At 43.2% G+C, this 14,902-nt stretch overlaps 1 protein-coding gene across 4 annotated transcripts in view; it reads left to right on the top strand.

The window, feature by feature from the left end:
- The first annotated feature begins 987 nt into the window (after positions 1-987).
- The window catches only part of CCDC68 (coiled-coil domain containing 68), a 58,141-nt gene continuing 44,226 nt past the window's right edge, over positions 988-14,902 (top strand). For 2 of the 4 annotated variants that reach the window (XM_019986941.2, XM_019986940.2), the window contains exon 1: positions 1,001-1,076. The gene's annotated coding sequence lies outside the window, so the exon portion shown is untranslated. Of the gene's footprint in view, positions 1,077-14,902 lie in introns of all 4 variants that reach the window. The other 2 variants (XM_019986942.2, XM_070779101.1) reach the window with 2 other exon arrangements.

The raw sequence follows: 14,902 nt of genomic DNA, 5'->3' as shown, positions 1-14,902 counted from the left end.
ACAGAGAAGACCAAGAAACTGTCACAGATAAGAGATTAAAGAGATACAACACTGAAATGGAGTGTGGAGACCTGAAGGCAATCCCGGAACAGAAAGATCAGAAAGAAAACTAGATCAGCAGAAAAGTAGTGAAATCTACACTAGGTCGAGTTTAGTTAATAGTGACGGATCAATGTTCATTTCTTAGTTTTGACAGCTGTACCATGGTGATATAAGACGCGACTACTACGGGACACCAGCAAGGCAGGTTTAGGGAATTCTGTACTCTCTGCAACTTTTTGGTAAATCTAACGTGTGTCAGTTGCTCAGTCGTGTCTGACTCTGTGACCTTATGGACTATATAGCCCGCCAGGTTCCTCTGTCCATGGGATTCTCCAGGCAAGAATACTGGAATGGGTTCCCATTTCCTCCTCCAAATTTGGTAAATCTAAATTTACTCCAAAATAGTCTTCAGTTCAGTCACTCAGTCGTGTCCGACTCTGCGACCCCATGGACTGCAGCACGCCAGGCCTCCCTGTCCATCACCAACTCCCAGAGCTTGCTCAAACTCATGTCCACTGAGTCGGTGATGCAATCCAAAGATCTCATCCTCTGTCGTTCCCTTCTCTTCCGGCTTTCAATCTTTCCCAGCATTAGGGTCTTTTCCAAGGAGTCAGTTCTTCGCATCAGGTGGCCAAAGTATAAAAAACAAAAAGTATATGAGCTTGGAGATTAAACGGGACCTTTTTTTAAAAAAAAAAAGCAGCAGGAACTATCTACCCCCCACCCCCAACAGAATAACCCAATTACTGAGCGGTGCGCAGGGTTGGTGACTTGAGTGTCGGGGTGCACAGAAGGCACCCCGGGGCGCCTGGAGCCGGGCGCGCGCGTTGGGGCTCTGGGGAGCCCAGGCCCCGCCCCGGAGCCGCTCTGGCGCCCAACTCTGCCCCGGGCGCGCCCGGCCGTGCGGGGCGGAGCTCCCTGGAGCGGAGGTGGAGCCACCGAGCCTGGCGGAGCTGACCCGCCCTACCCACCCGAGGTGCCGAGCCAGGGGAGGAGCGGCGCCCGGACCCCGCGCTCGCCGAGCGCCCTCCAAGGTAGGCGAGCCCCAGCAATCTTCGCCCGGGTCACCCCACTCTCTCCCGGGCGAGTGGGGGTCCAGGCGCCCTTGGAGCGGGTCCCCTCTACCCTCCCCTCGTGCCGCCTGGAGCACCAAGGGCATTTCCCTGCACACAGGTCCTGGGTGAGGACAGCATTCTCCCTGTGAACCTTTCTTCTGGACTCGGATTCCCTGGGCTAGAAGTTTGTGCGCCTCCAGGGTGGCATCACCCACTCGGTGGGCATAAACTTGGGCACACTCCCAGAGGAGATGGTGAAGGACAGGGAAGCCTGGCGTGCTGCAGTCCGTGGGGTCGCAGAGAGTCGGACACGGCTTGGTGACTGAACGACGAGGAACAGAGTTGCCTTCCCCAAGAAAGGATACCCCTCCTTCGCCCTACGCACGCCCGATTGTTTATTTAGGTCGCTGTTAGGCAGTCCCTTGGCTGGGGGCCCCCCTCTTCAGAGGCGGTGGAGAAAGCCTTCTGGAAAACTTGCCTGTCAGCTATGGACCCCCGCGGGACGACTTTGACAGTTCCCTGTGCCCTGAATTTTCAAGAGCGCAGACGTTCATCCGCGCTGGCTTCTGTTAGCTTCAGGTGTAGTGAAGGAAGAGGAACCTGTTGGATGGCGGTTTTAGGCTGTCATGGGATTCTAGAGTTGAAAGTTACTTATCCCCCCGGCAGGTGTGCCAAGGAGCAGTGTTATCTTATGGAAGGAATAGCACGGGACCGTGAGAGGGGAGATTTAGATTGCATGAATGGCATGGCTGTCAACTTTTAACCTTCTTGGAGAGCAAATACATTTACATATATAAAAGAAGCAGTTAGTTCCAAAGGTACCTGAAACTCGGTCTGCCATTTTCACTATAGCTTTATTTTTAGAGATAAAAATCTCTTTTTTCTTGTTGCTATACATAGGCTAGATAAAGTGTTCAAAGGCAATTATTTCTCACTTGCAACTGGGGAAAGATACTCTATCCTTTTATGTACTTGATGGTATTAAATATTCAGCTCTGCAGAAACCTGGCTTTTCAGAAATGTGATCTGAGCTGCAGTCTCAGGAACCCCTGCAGACACAACAGGTGCGATTGTTTCCTGCTGCTGGGCCGTCCCCCTCCCTCCCACCCTACGCTGACCCTTTGAGTGTGAAGGTCCCTGACACAGAGGAATTTGTGCCTAAGGCAGGGACTTCCCAACTCACTATTGAAAGAATGAAAATGGCTTACACTTTCTGCGACCTTGCAAGCTTCACAAGGTCTTCACCTTTTTATGTGCTAAATAAATTTAGTAACCAAACCTGTACTAACTAAAGAGAGGCTTTTGAAATAAATGCAGACACTATTTCAGTGGTATTTTTCACGTTTATGATTTCAGAAGATATTAAAAAAGAAAAAAAAAGACGATATTAACAAGCGTGTTAATATATTTGTTAGCGTAGTGATTTATAATGTGCTGGAAAGTGGGCTTGAGTTGTAATCCAGATTCTGGACGAAGTTGGAAAAATCTAAGCTAGATTTGGTCAAAACTGAAAAATGAGGCATATATTTATTTGTTTGGAATGATGACCGAAAAAGGAAACAACTGAGACTTCTGAGGGCTTCCCAGATGGCTTTGATGGTAAAGAATCTGCTTGTAATGCAGGAGACCAGAGTTTGATCCCTGGGTTGGGAAGATCTCTCTCTTCTCCTGGAGAAGGGAATGGCTACCCACTCCACTATTCTTGCCTGGAAAGTTCCTTGGAGGAATGTCAGTCTTTTACAGTAGTGGGCTTGAATCTTTGAGATTTTTACATTAAAATTAGATGGCCATTTATTGATGGAAAAGCACTTCAAAATGGCAACATGTTACTATCAATTTAGTAGCACGTTTAAGTGAATTTACATTTTACTAAGCATCTAAACATGGAAACAGTCACCCACTGAGTTTGGAAAACGAAAATATGTGCGCGTGCGTGTGCTCAGTTTTAGAAAATATTTGGTGCACCTGGGGATTTTCAGGCCTGTTCATGTATTAACTGAACCACTGAACCAACATTTATTGTATAGGGCACCATACAATACCTGGTCTGTCTTGGAGACACAGGGGGATAAAAGTTGGTGTAAATGAGACACATTCTTGTCCTCTGGAATTTATACAGCTTTGGAATCCTCCAGAACACCCTGAGGCCATAATCAGGAACCATATCAGTCAACATCTGTCATTTTTTGACACTGACCTAAACTAGATTAGTTTCGAATCACAGACTCTTTTCCACGGATTTAAATGGTCAAATTAAAAAATTGTAAAGGAATTTATATGTTATTCAGGTCAGTTTCCTTTTTCTTAGGCTGGGAAAAAATTTATAGTATAGTGAAGTTGCTCAGTCGTGTCCGACTCTTTGCGACCCCGTGGACTGTAGCCTACCAGGCTTCTCCATCCATGGGAAAGAATTTAGGAATCCTGTATTCTGCGTTTAATATTATGAAATATTAAGATCTTGAGCCTGAAATACCTAAAGAACATCAATTTCATGCAAATTCAATAAAATCTAAATTTGTAGTAGTAGTAAGTAGATGCCAATAATTTAGGGGTTGAAAATTTTAAATTGAGAAAATTGTATCCATCAAGTTATTTTTTTTCCTATAAATTTAAAAAAACATGACTACAATTATTTTTTAACCTCAGAGGAAAAAAATGACTTTATGTAAGACATTCTTGCCTTTTTTTTTTTTTTGGCTATTTATTTTAAAATCAGCTCTGTTGGAGATATAATTTGTAAACTATCCAATACATCACACTGTACAATTTAGTGATTTTTAGTAAACTTATTGAGTTACGCAACCATGATCACAATCCAATTTTAGAACATTTTCATCCCCACCCCCCTCCCAAAGTCTCCAGTGCCCATTTGTAGCACTCCCATTCTCACCCTCGGACCCAGGCAGGCACTGATCTGTTTTCTGTCTCTTTAGATTTGACTTTTCTGGGCATTTCGCTTGATGAGATAATAGAATATATGGTATTCAGCATCCGACTTCTTTCACCTGGAATAATGTTTTTGAGGTGCATTCAGGTTGTAGCATGGTGGTTCCTTTTTATTGCTACTAATGTTCCTTCCATTGGATGGCTATGCCACCTTTTGCTTACCTTGATGGATGTTGCTGTAATTGAAGTGGTAAGACAGATATTTTGGTCCAACTTCCATAATTTGAAAATGACTGATAGGAGCCAAACACTTATTTATATTTATGAAAAAAATATATTTCTGATATGGAATACTGATACTTACCAAATGTCATAACTGTGATCTTTCTGTGATACTCCATGAAAATAGTAAATCCCAAGCCAGTAGCAGAAAGCATCAGTCATTTCATATTCTAGGTTGGACTTGGAAGACACTAACTCATAATATTAACATTTGGAAAGAGGCCGGGCTTCCCTGATGGCTCAGATGGTAAAGAATCCACCTGCAATGTGGGAAACCTGGGTCCGATCCTTGGGTTGGGAAGATCCCCTGGAGGAGGGAATGGCAACCCACTCCAGTATTCTTGCCTGGAAAGTTCCATGGGCATAGGAGCCTGGCGGGCTACAGCCCATGGGGTCTCAAAGAGTTGGACACGACTGAGTGACTAAACACACACATACATCTCCTTTGTGTGTTTTCTTTGCAAATAATATGCATTTAAATGGGGGAATTTTGATGCATGTTTGATCCAACAGTGATAACTGAACTACTCTTAAAAATATGAGCCCCTCTTAATAACATATTTTAGTGGCACACTTAACATAAAGCAAGAGTCGTCTGTAGCCGTAAGCCAAAAAGTAGAAGGGAGTGCATCTGAATTTGCATGCTTTTCATTTTATTATTCTGTCGTTTCTATCACTGTGCTAAAGGGTGAAACTGCTGCAACGGGTGTTGACTTACCGAATCAGGTACTAGTTTGAACTCTTAAAATCTAAAACAGAAGAAATGCCACTCTTTTTTTCCTCTGGGGCATTTAGAGGAGCTAGACCAAATGATAAATTATTCCAGGTTCCTATTAAATAGTGATGTTTTCTGTGAACAAAGAACTCTCTAACACTACAAAAGCATTTTGGTATATACCTTTCTTAGGCATTCATTTAGAGATGTTTTCTTCTATACCCCCATTCACCCTGTTTTGTGTCAATTCATTTGGCAAATGCATTTTTATGTGGTTTACATTTGACAACTTATGCTTAAAGATCCTCTTAGGGAGATTTCTCCAGTTGAGTGGAAACTCTTCTATAAAATGTTGGCCAATTCTGTGCAGTAAAAGAGAAGACACTGTCTCTGAATGCCTGTAAGTTACTGCTGAAATTGCAAGTTCCTTTGGGGGAAAAAAAAGCATTCAGATAACTTGAAGGTCTATTTTATTGATAACGTGGAGTGCAAAGAATTTTATGTTTGAAACTAAAGTAGTCTAAGTTGAATAGTACAGTTTTCCAAAGCTAGGTATGTTCATTTGGAGCTCAGTTTGTCTGCTCCTATCAAAACAACTTGCCAGAACTCCTGGCTCAGACCACTGCTGTTTTACTGATCTGTGGTCGGATGAGTTGATACGTCTCTGTTGGTAAGTCTTTTTTTAACTTGGTATTGATTTAAAATTTTCCAGAACAGTTTCATTTTCTAGTCTTAAAACCGGTCATTTCATTTCAAATGTCTCCTGAGAGTGAAATGCCAATTATAGGAATCCATCTTCATCTTTTTCACTTGCTGGAAAGCGAAGTGGACATACATGTTCCCCCTGTCGTGTCTGTTCACCAACAGGAAGAAGGCTTGCTCAGCATTGAGCTATAAGCTTCTCCTAATTATTTTGGGGAATTCACTCACTCATCACTCATGTTCATGGGATTTGATATAAGGAGATTGGTTTCATCCAGAACCAGGAGTTGCTTCTTGCCCTTGTATCTTTCTGTTATCCCCTTGGTTTGGGTAGGATGCTGAAATCAGTCTGACCTCTTCCTGGTACAGGGCTGCAGGGGGAGGGTGGAGGGGGCAGGGAGCACAGGGTCCCCACTGCCTCGGTTGGGGGGGGGGGGGCGGGCAACCTTCACAGACCTTGTTGTCACCGCCCCAGTCGTCCACGTGCTCTTGTTCTCTATGAAGAAGGGAAACATGCATCTAGCAGATGCTCGGAAAGGGGATGGTCAGCTGTAGAGACACTGATGGACCTAGAGTCTGTCATACAGAGTGAAGCATAATAAGTGAGAAAGAGAAAAACAAACTTTATAATTGTATATTAATGCGTACATGTGGAATCTAGAAAAATGGTACACATGAGCCTATTTATAGGGCGGGAACAGAGATGCAGACATAGAGAACTGATGCATGGACAGTGGGATGAGGGGAAGGCGAGGCTGAGATGAACTGGGAGAATGGGATTGACATCTATACACTAGCATGTTTGAAACAGATAGCTATAACATTGTAAAGCAACTGTACTTCAATTAAGAAAAAATTGCAAAAAAAAAAAAAAAAAGAATGGGTAGGTGAAATAAGGAGTTCTATTTCAGAATTAGATTTAGATCTTGTTGCAAGTTTTCTTGTATATTTCTTATATATTTTTATATACTTCTTCCTACTTTTCCACCTCAGTAAGCAATAATTGTGATTAACCTTCATAAGATGTTTAAGATTTCCCTTGTTTTTGTCACCTTATTGAATGTCAGGCTCCATGGACTATTCTTGTAAGAGCAATAGCTTTACCTGCCTGTCAGCAACTCAGTTACTTGCTTTTTAACAATTCTGACTCCATCGCTTTTTTTTTTTTTTTTTTTGCCACTTACACTTTTGGAGGGCTCAACAGTTTGAATTAGGAAATATATTTAGTTAATTGTAGCTTGCAGTTAATTGTATTTTGAAATCTCCACTGTACTTAGCTTTTACTACGGTACTGTTTAATTTCTATTTAGAAAATAAAAGTATATACATCCATCTTTTTTAGTATAGAGTTCTGAGTCATGGAACCACCATCATCATCAAGATGGAGAACAGTTTCATCATCACTCCCTAGTCCCCTAAAATAGTCCCAAGTGTCTCTTTTGTAGTCAATCCCTGCTGCTGCTGCTGCTGCTGCTGCTGAGTCGCTTCAGTTGTGTCCGACTCTGTGCGACCCCATAGACGGCAGCCCACCAGGCTCCCCCGTCCCTGGGATTCTCCAGGCAAGAACACTGGAATGGGTTGCCATTTCCTCCTCCAATGCGTGAAAGTGAAGTCACTCAGTCGTGTCCGACTCTTCGCGACCCGATGGACTGCAGCCTACCAGGCTCCTCCGTCCATGGGATTTTCCAGGCAAGAGTACTGGAGTGGGGTGCCATAGCCTTCTCCAAGTCAATCCCTTCCCCACTCTTAATCCTCAGTTCAGTTTTCTGACCCTATAGTTTCAAATTTTCTAGAATATCATATAAATGGAACTATGGAATATGTAGCCTTTGGAAAATGGCTGTTTTCAGTCAGCATAATGCATCTGAGATTCATCTATATTGTATCAGTGTTGTTCAGTTGCTCACTTGTATCCAGCTCTTTGCGACCCCATGGACCGCAGCACACCAGGCTTCCCTGTCCTTCACCGTCTCCCGGAGCTTGCTCAAACTCATGTCTGTTGAGTCGGTGATGCCATCCAACCATCTCATCCTCTGTCGCCCCTTCTCCCCCTTCCTTCAACCTTTCCCAGCATCAGGGTCTTTCCCAATGAGTCAGCTCTTCACATCATACCAGTTGATCCTTCTTTTGTATTGATGAATAGGATTCACCTGTTAATGAATATTTCAATTTTTCCCAGACTTTGGCCACTATAAATGTGTTTTATGGACATACAAAATCCCCTAGGAGAGGGACTGCTGGGTTGTACACTCTGTGCTTAACTTTATAGGAAGCTGCCTAAGTGTTGATGTCTCCTATGCCTGTGAGTTTGGCTTTCCCACCAGCAACACCCAGGAGTTGCTGCTTCTCCCCGTCCTCACCCACAAGTGGGATTGTCTGTCTTTCCCTCCTTCTCTGGATAATTTTTAAAATGATGTAGATGATGTTGAAGCTCAGATATCCCAAGACCAGTTTGGGAAGCTATAGCTATTTTGTAAATCCCTGAGCCTTTTATTCTTAAAATATTTCAGGAAGCCACAGAATAAATTTTCCAAAAGGGCACCTTTCTTATCAATGTTGCAAATGACTGAGATATATATCAATGACAACTAGTTCTTTTCATATTCTTTCACTGATGAGTCATAAGTGGCTTTAAAATAGATCGTTAGCTGAGAAGGTCAGAGTAGCAGGTGTAACTGACTGATGGGGCTGGGGGGTGGGAATAGAAAGGGGGCAACTGGGTTTAGGCCTTGATACTTTGAGATGATGCTCTAAGCAAATGTCCATTATAAGCTGTGAGCCTAAACACAATTATTTAATATTCTCTGAATATAATGTGGATTGTAGTCAGATACCCCATTAAGCACTTTTTCTGCATTATCCTATTTAATCATCGTATAACTCAATGGCTCCAGCAATAAGGAATCCACCTGCCATGCAGGAGACGCAGGAGGAGATGCAGGGGTCGGGAAGATCCCCTGGAGAAGGGAAAGGCAACCCACTCCAGTGCTCTTGCCTGGGAAATCCCACGGACAGAGGAGCCTGGTGGGCTACGGTCCAAGGGGTTGCAAAGAGTCGGACATGACTGAACGACTTAGCAGCAACTCTGTGAGGAAGTTAACAGCTTCATTTGGGTTTTTCAGTTGAGGAAGCTAAAGCCTAAGGGAGATTAAAACTTTTCCAAGGAGGGGTTTGGGATTAACAGATACACACTACTTACTATACATAAAATAGATTATCAACAGAGACCTACTGTACAGCACAAGGAACTCTAGTCAATTCTCTGTCATAAACTATATGGGAAAATACTCAAAAGGAATAGATCCATGTATATGTATAAGTGAATAACGGTGCTGTACACATGAAATGAGCACAACCATTGCAAATCAACTATACTCCGATATAAAATCCAAATTAAATTAAAAAATATGAAAAGAACAGACATCAAAATAGATTAGAAGAGAATCCAGAAATGTTCTCCAAACACAAAATCAAGTGAAGATTTCCAAACCACTTGATTTTTGACAAAGATAAAAGTGTAATTCCATGTGTAAAAAAGAATAATTTCAATAAATGGTGATAAAGAATTGAAAAAATAACTTTCTGGGTTCAGGTGATGAGATTAACTTATGATTTTGAAAAACACATCACTTCTCTGTGACTTGGCAGCCTTATACATACATACAGATAGATATAAGTATAGAGGTCACAATTATTGCACACTGTGCTTTGATGATTAATTTTGACAATGCATGGGAAATAATTCCTGGGCAAATGGCACAGTGCTCTGTCAAAAGTATATATTTTCTATCATGTTTCTATCGTGTTTCTAAAGTATTTCAATCCTTTTATCCCCCTATTGAATTTGCCTTTGTTACATATCTAAGAGCTTTCTATAGCACTGGCTATGATATAAACGTGTGTTTACAAATGAGTAGCATTTAGAAATGAATAGAAATTAATTCTACTTTAAAAATCTTAGATTATTGCTTGCAAACAGCATTGCTGTGGCTTGGGCTCAGTGCTGACATGCATGTCTTTTGATGCACTGCGCATCATTTTCAGGTAAACTGCATGGTCACCTGAGGTTTAGCCAGCTGACACTGGATGTCACCATTGTGCTGTGTAATGTCACTGCAGAACAGGTGTGCTGTTCAGTATTCGGGGCACGGCCAGTCTCTTCCAGGGTCGGGAGACACGTTAGTTTTACTTTCCCCTCATATAACCTCATTACCTTTGTACCGTCTTATTGTAACTTAACTCTCTCAGTTTCTAATATCTAAGCTCTCTATCATAGTGACTAAGAATGCTGAGACAATTGTCAATATTGTTAGCTCAGAACTGAGAAGCTGAAAACTCAGACAGTGTGCCAAAGCAGGGCTCTCGCTTCCTAAGCACTGAGTCTGGCTCACCTAGGTAGGAAAGGAATTTGTGCATGAGCGTGCTCAGTTACTCAATTGTGTCCTACTCTTTGTGACCCCATGGACTGTAGCCCTCCAGGCTCCTTTGTTCATGGGATTCTCCAGTCAAGAATACTAGAGAGGGTAGCCATTCTCTTCTCCAGGGGATCTTCCCCACCCAGGGATTGAATCCGTGTCTCCTGTATTGGCAGGTGGATTCTTTACCACTGAGCCACCTGGGAAGGCACAGGAAAGGAATTTACTGGAAGTAAACTCGGCATCCAGAATTGATGGGAAAACTAGATATGGAAATGGGAGAGTCCAGTGCTGGTACCCCGGCCAAGATCAGTAACGGGCGGGGATACAATCCTCTGGGCATTGCCACTGGGCGCTAGGTACCAGGTGTTCCTGCTGCTGGATCTAAAGCACTGCTCTGTGCCAGAGTCCCTCCTCCCCAGAGCAAGAAGGGGATTGTCACTGCCTCTAGCACAACAAGCCGGAGGGCCAATCCTTTGATGACCTTTCCGGGCGGGAGCACTCAGCTGACTGACGGAGTCTAGGAGTTGTACACGCGCTCCAGCACCAGGGAGTGACGAGGAAGGAAGAGGTCTTCCCTGCAGAGGCTCCTGCAGAGGGTGACCCCACATACCTGGGAGGGAGAGTCAAGCTGGGCACCCGCCGTGCTGCTGCGGGTGTCAGCACTCACGGAAGTGAGTCGAGAATGCCACAGTGTGGTCAGCTGCTCTTAACCAAGTGCCCCTTCCACCGGGGGTCCTAGACTCAGTTGCATATGCCCTGTGGCACCTGACAGCACCCCAGACATCACTGTCCCTGCCGTCAGCCCTCAGGGAGCCTCACCAGCCAGGGCTAGACCTGTTTTTGTTTGCTTTTCACATTTGATATTATATTGGAGTATAGCTGACTAACAGTGATGTGCACAGCAGAGCGACTCAGCCGTACTCACACCTGTATCCATTCTCCCCCAAACTCCTCTCCCGTCCATGCACCCCAGTGTTCCTTGCAGCACTGTTTACAATAGTCTATGGCTTCCCAGAGGGCTCAGCAGGTAAAGAATCAGCTTTCAGTGTGGGAGACACGGGTTCTATCCCTGGGTCGGGAAGTTCCCCTGGAGGATGGCATGGTGACCCACTCCAGTATTCTTGCCTGGGAAATCCCATAGACAGGAGAGCCTAGCGGGTTACATTTCATGGGGATGCAAAGAATTGGACATGACTGGGCACGATAAGACCTGTTTTAAGTGGGCTAAGGAGAAGACTCCTTAGGCAAATTGAAAGTCTTATGTTTCAGTCTATTAAAAAAAATTTTTTTCCCTACCCATTTAAAGAAAAAGAAAAAAAAAAAAAAAAAAATGATAGGTGACCCTTTGTACCTTGTTCTTAGAACAGGACTTCATGCAAGTTCCAGTCTGGAATCTTGCTCACCGTTAGCCTGGAATCCTCTTCTCCCAGATGGCCACATGGCTTCACCTCCTTTATTCAAGTCTTTTGCTTAAATGCCACCTCTTCAGGTTGGCTGTCTCTCTCCGTCCATCCGAAGCAACCCCGCTTTTTATCCTTTACCCTGTTCTACGCTTCTTCATGACACCACCTCTGACTATGTCTTCTGTGTAGCTGCTTTGTTTCGTGTCTGTCTCCCCTTCTGTACTGAGAGTCCCTTGAAAGCAGGGTCCTGGACCTGGTTCTGCAGCTACAAATTTCTAAAACTGCTGTATTCAATAAATATTTAATACATGAATGAATGAATCAAGGGTTAAATAAAGGAAGGACACTCCTTTGTTAAAATCTCTAGTCTGTAGACAGTTCCTGTATTCATTTTCTAAGGTTGCTAAAATAAAGTACCGCAGAGTGGCTTAAGCATAGTACTTTCTCGTCTCTCAGTTCCAGAGGCTGGAAGTTCAAGATCAAAGATCAAGGTGTTGGCAGGGTTGTTTCCTTCTGAAAATTGTAAAGAAGAATCTGTCCCCTGCTTCTCCTCCAGCTACTAGTGGTTTTCTGGCAATATTTGGTATTCCTTATCATGTCGAAACATCACCTTGGTCTCTGCCTTCAGCTGAACATGGACTTTTCCTTGTGTGCATTTGGGCCCCAATTTCCCCCATTTATAAAGACATCAGATTGGATTAGGGTCCACCTCACTCTGGCTCCCTGGTAAAGAATCCGCCTGCAATGTGGGAGACCTGGGTTCGATCCCTAGGTTCAGAAGGTCCCCTGGAGAAGGGAAAGGCTACCCACTCCAGTATTCTTGCCTGGAAAATTCCATGGACTATACAGTCCACGGGGTCGCAAAGAGTTGGACACGACTGAGCGACTTTCACTTTCACTCTACTATGACCTTATCTTTCTTTTGTTCTTTTATTTATTTATTTTTCTAATTTATTTTTTACTATGTTTGTTTCTGCCATACAAGAACTTGAATCAGCCGTAATTATACATGTATCCCCTCCCTCTTGAGCCTCTCTCCTCTTCCACCATCCCACCCCTTTAGGTCATCACAGAGCACCTAAGTATGTTTGCAAAATGATGAGTGCTCATTGTGTCCGACTCTTTTTCGACTCCACGGACTGTAGCTCACCAGGCTCTTCTGTCCATGGAATTTTCCAGGCAGAAATATTGGAGCAGGTTGCCATTTCCTCCTCCAGAGGATCTTCCCAACCCAAGGATCGAACTGGCATCTCTTGCATTTCCTGTGTTGACAGGTGGATTCTTTATCACTAGCCCCACCAGGAAGACTCAGGTTTGCAAGGATTCTATTTCCAAGTAAGGTCACATTCTGAAGTACAGGGTATCATGGCTTCAACATATAAATGGAAGGGAGGACAAAATTCAGCCTACACAGTGCCTTATATGTGTTTATTGTATAATAGCTGAGCCATTTGTATGTCATTAATCAGAGAAGTAGGTTTAGTTACATAATCCTGGGCACTCAGTGATGTGTTGGTTTGTCACATGGATTATAATTTGAAAAATGTGTGTGAATTGCTTTGTAAATAGTAAACTATTCATTGTATGTTAGCATAATCAGCTGGGGATACTGACAAATCATTGATGCGTTATCAAGAAAGAATCAATACTATGGATTTACTGGTCTTAAAATTTCGATTTTCCTCTGCAGCCCAGCTCGATCTGCAAACTGTTTAAAGTATTAGTGGCTTCTTTTCTACCATTCAGAATACTTGTCAGCAGTAATTGTGGAAAATGGCTTTATTTTATTTACTTACTTGACAAACATGTACAAGTCATTTTTTTATGTGCCAGGCGCTATCAGTCCTGAATATTCACTGGAAGGACTGATGCTGAAGCTGAAGCTCTGATACTTTGGCCACCTGATGCAAAGAGCCTGATGATGGGAGAGATTGAGGGCAGGAGAAGGGGGCGACAGAGGATGAGATGGTTGGATGGTATCACCGACTCAATGGACATGAGTTTGAGCAAACACTGGGAGATGGTGAAGGACAGGGAAGCCTGGGGTGCTACTGTTCATGAGGTCCCAAAGAGTTGGACACGACTGAGCGACTGAACAACAAACTCTATTACCCCTGCTTGGCAAATGTTAACTCACAAACAACCCCATGTTATTTGTTATTTATACTGTCATTAATCATTAATAATAATATTATCTGAATTTTACTGATAAAGACACTGAGGCACAGAGAGGTTAAGGAATTGCTCAAGGTCACACAGCTACTGACTGGCAGAGTCATGCCAGGCCATGAAACTGGGCAGTCTGCCTTCAGGTCTTTTAGTTGTAGAAAATTCTTTCTCCACGGAAAGTCTCATGGAAAAATTCAGTGTGAGACAGAACAAAGCAGAACTGCTTTGGTTTGAGTCCAGACAGCAAAGCCCTGTCTGCCCAGCACCGCCCCTTCCCTTGGGAGCCCTGTTTGAAAAGCCCAGATCTAGGAAATAATACCTCTTGGCCTGATGCCACTCGTAAGCTGTCTTCAGTCCACTCTAGCATAAAACAAATAAAATTCTTTTCTCACTTTAATTAACTGATTGTGTTTTATTTTGAAAATTTTATCTGCCTAATCTACTTCTGGCAGAAATAAAATGCTAAGATGGATTTTCCCCTGGACGGTAATGCCACATGGCAATTTGCACTTTGCTGGCTCAAGTTCCTCTTGGGTTTCTTTATACAAACGAAGGACTGTGGCCGTGGACGCTTCCTGAACCAAGAGAAAGATGGGGTTTGATTTCATACAAATAGAGATGCATGTAAACTTTGCAACCAGACAGGCATGACTTACCCCCTGTCTTATGGACTGCTTGTTTTCTGTGGTCCTTCATAAGATAAAATCATCGAAGCAACGGTGTTAGCAGTTACTGTCCCTTGAGTGCCTTCTACAACCGGAGATTTTAAAAATCGCTCATTTTTACAACTCTCGGGGTTATCACCCCTATTTTACAGATATGTAAGTTGAGGTTAAGGTTTTATGAAACTTGTTTAAGATGACCCAACCAGTGAGAAGAGGAAGTAGGATGTTTTGAGAAGTATCAGTAGAGCAGAATTTTTTTTTTTTTGGAGTATAGTTAATTTACAATGTTGTGTTAGTTTCAAGTATATGGCAAAGTGATTCAGGTATACATATATATGTGTGCATGTGTGTTCTTGGTCACATCAAACTCTTTGCCACCCCATGGACTATAGCCTGCCAAGATCCTCTGTCCAGGGAATTTTCCAGGCAAGAATACTGGGATGAGTTGCCATTTCCTTCTCCAGGGGTAGCGCAGTGGTAAAAAAGTTCTCTTGCCTCTCTCTCTCTCTCTCTCTCTCTCTCTCTATATATATATATATACACATACATATTCTTCATATATATA

Source organism: Bos indicus, chromosome 24, assembly GCF_029378745.1.
Source record: "Bos indicus isolate NIAB-ARS_2022 breed Sahiwal x Tharparkar chromosome 24, NIAB-ARS_B.indTharparkar_mat_pri_1.0, whole genome shotgun sequence".
Lineage (NCBI taxonomy): Eukaryota > Metazoa > Chordata > Mammalia > Artiodactyla > Bovidae > Bos > Bos indicus.
Note: the sequence above shows the minus strand (reverse complement) of the source record. Positions and strands in the feature narration are given on the sequence as shown.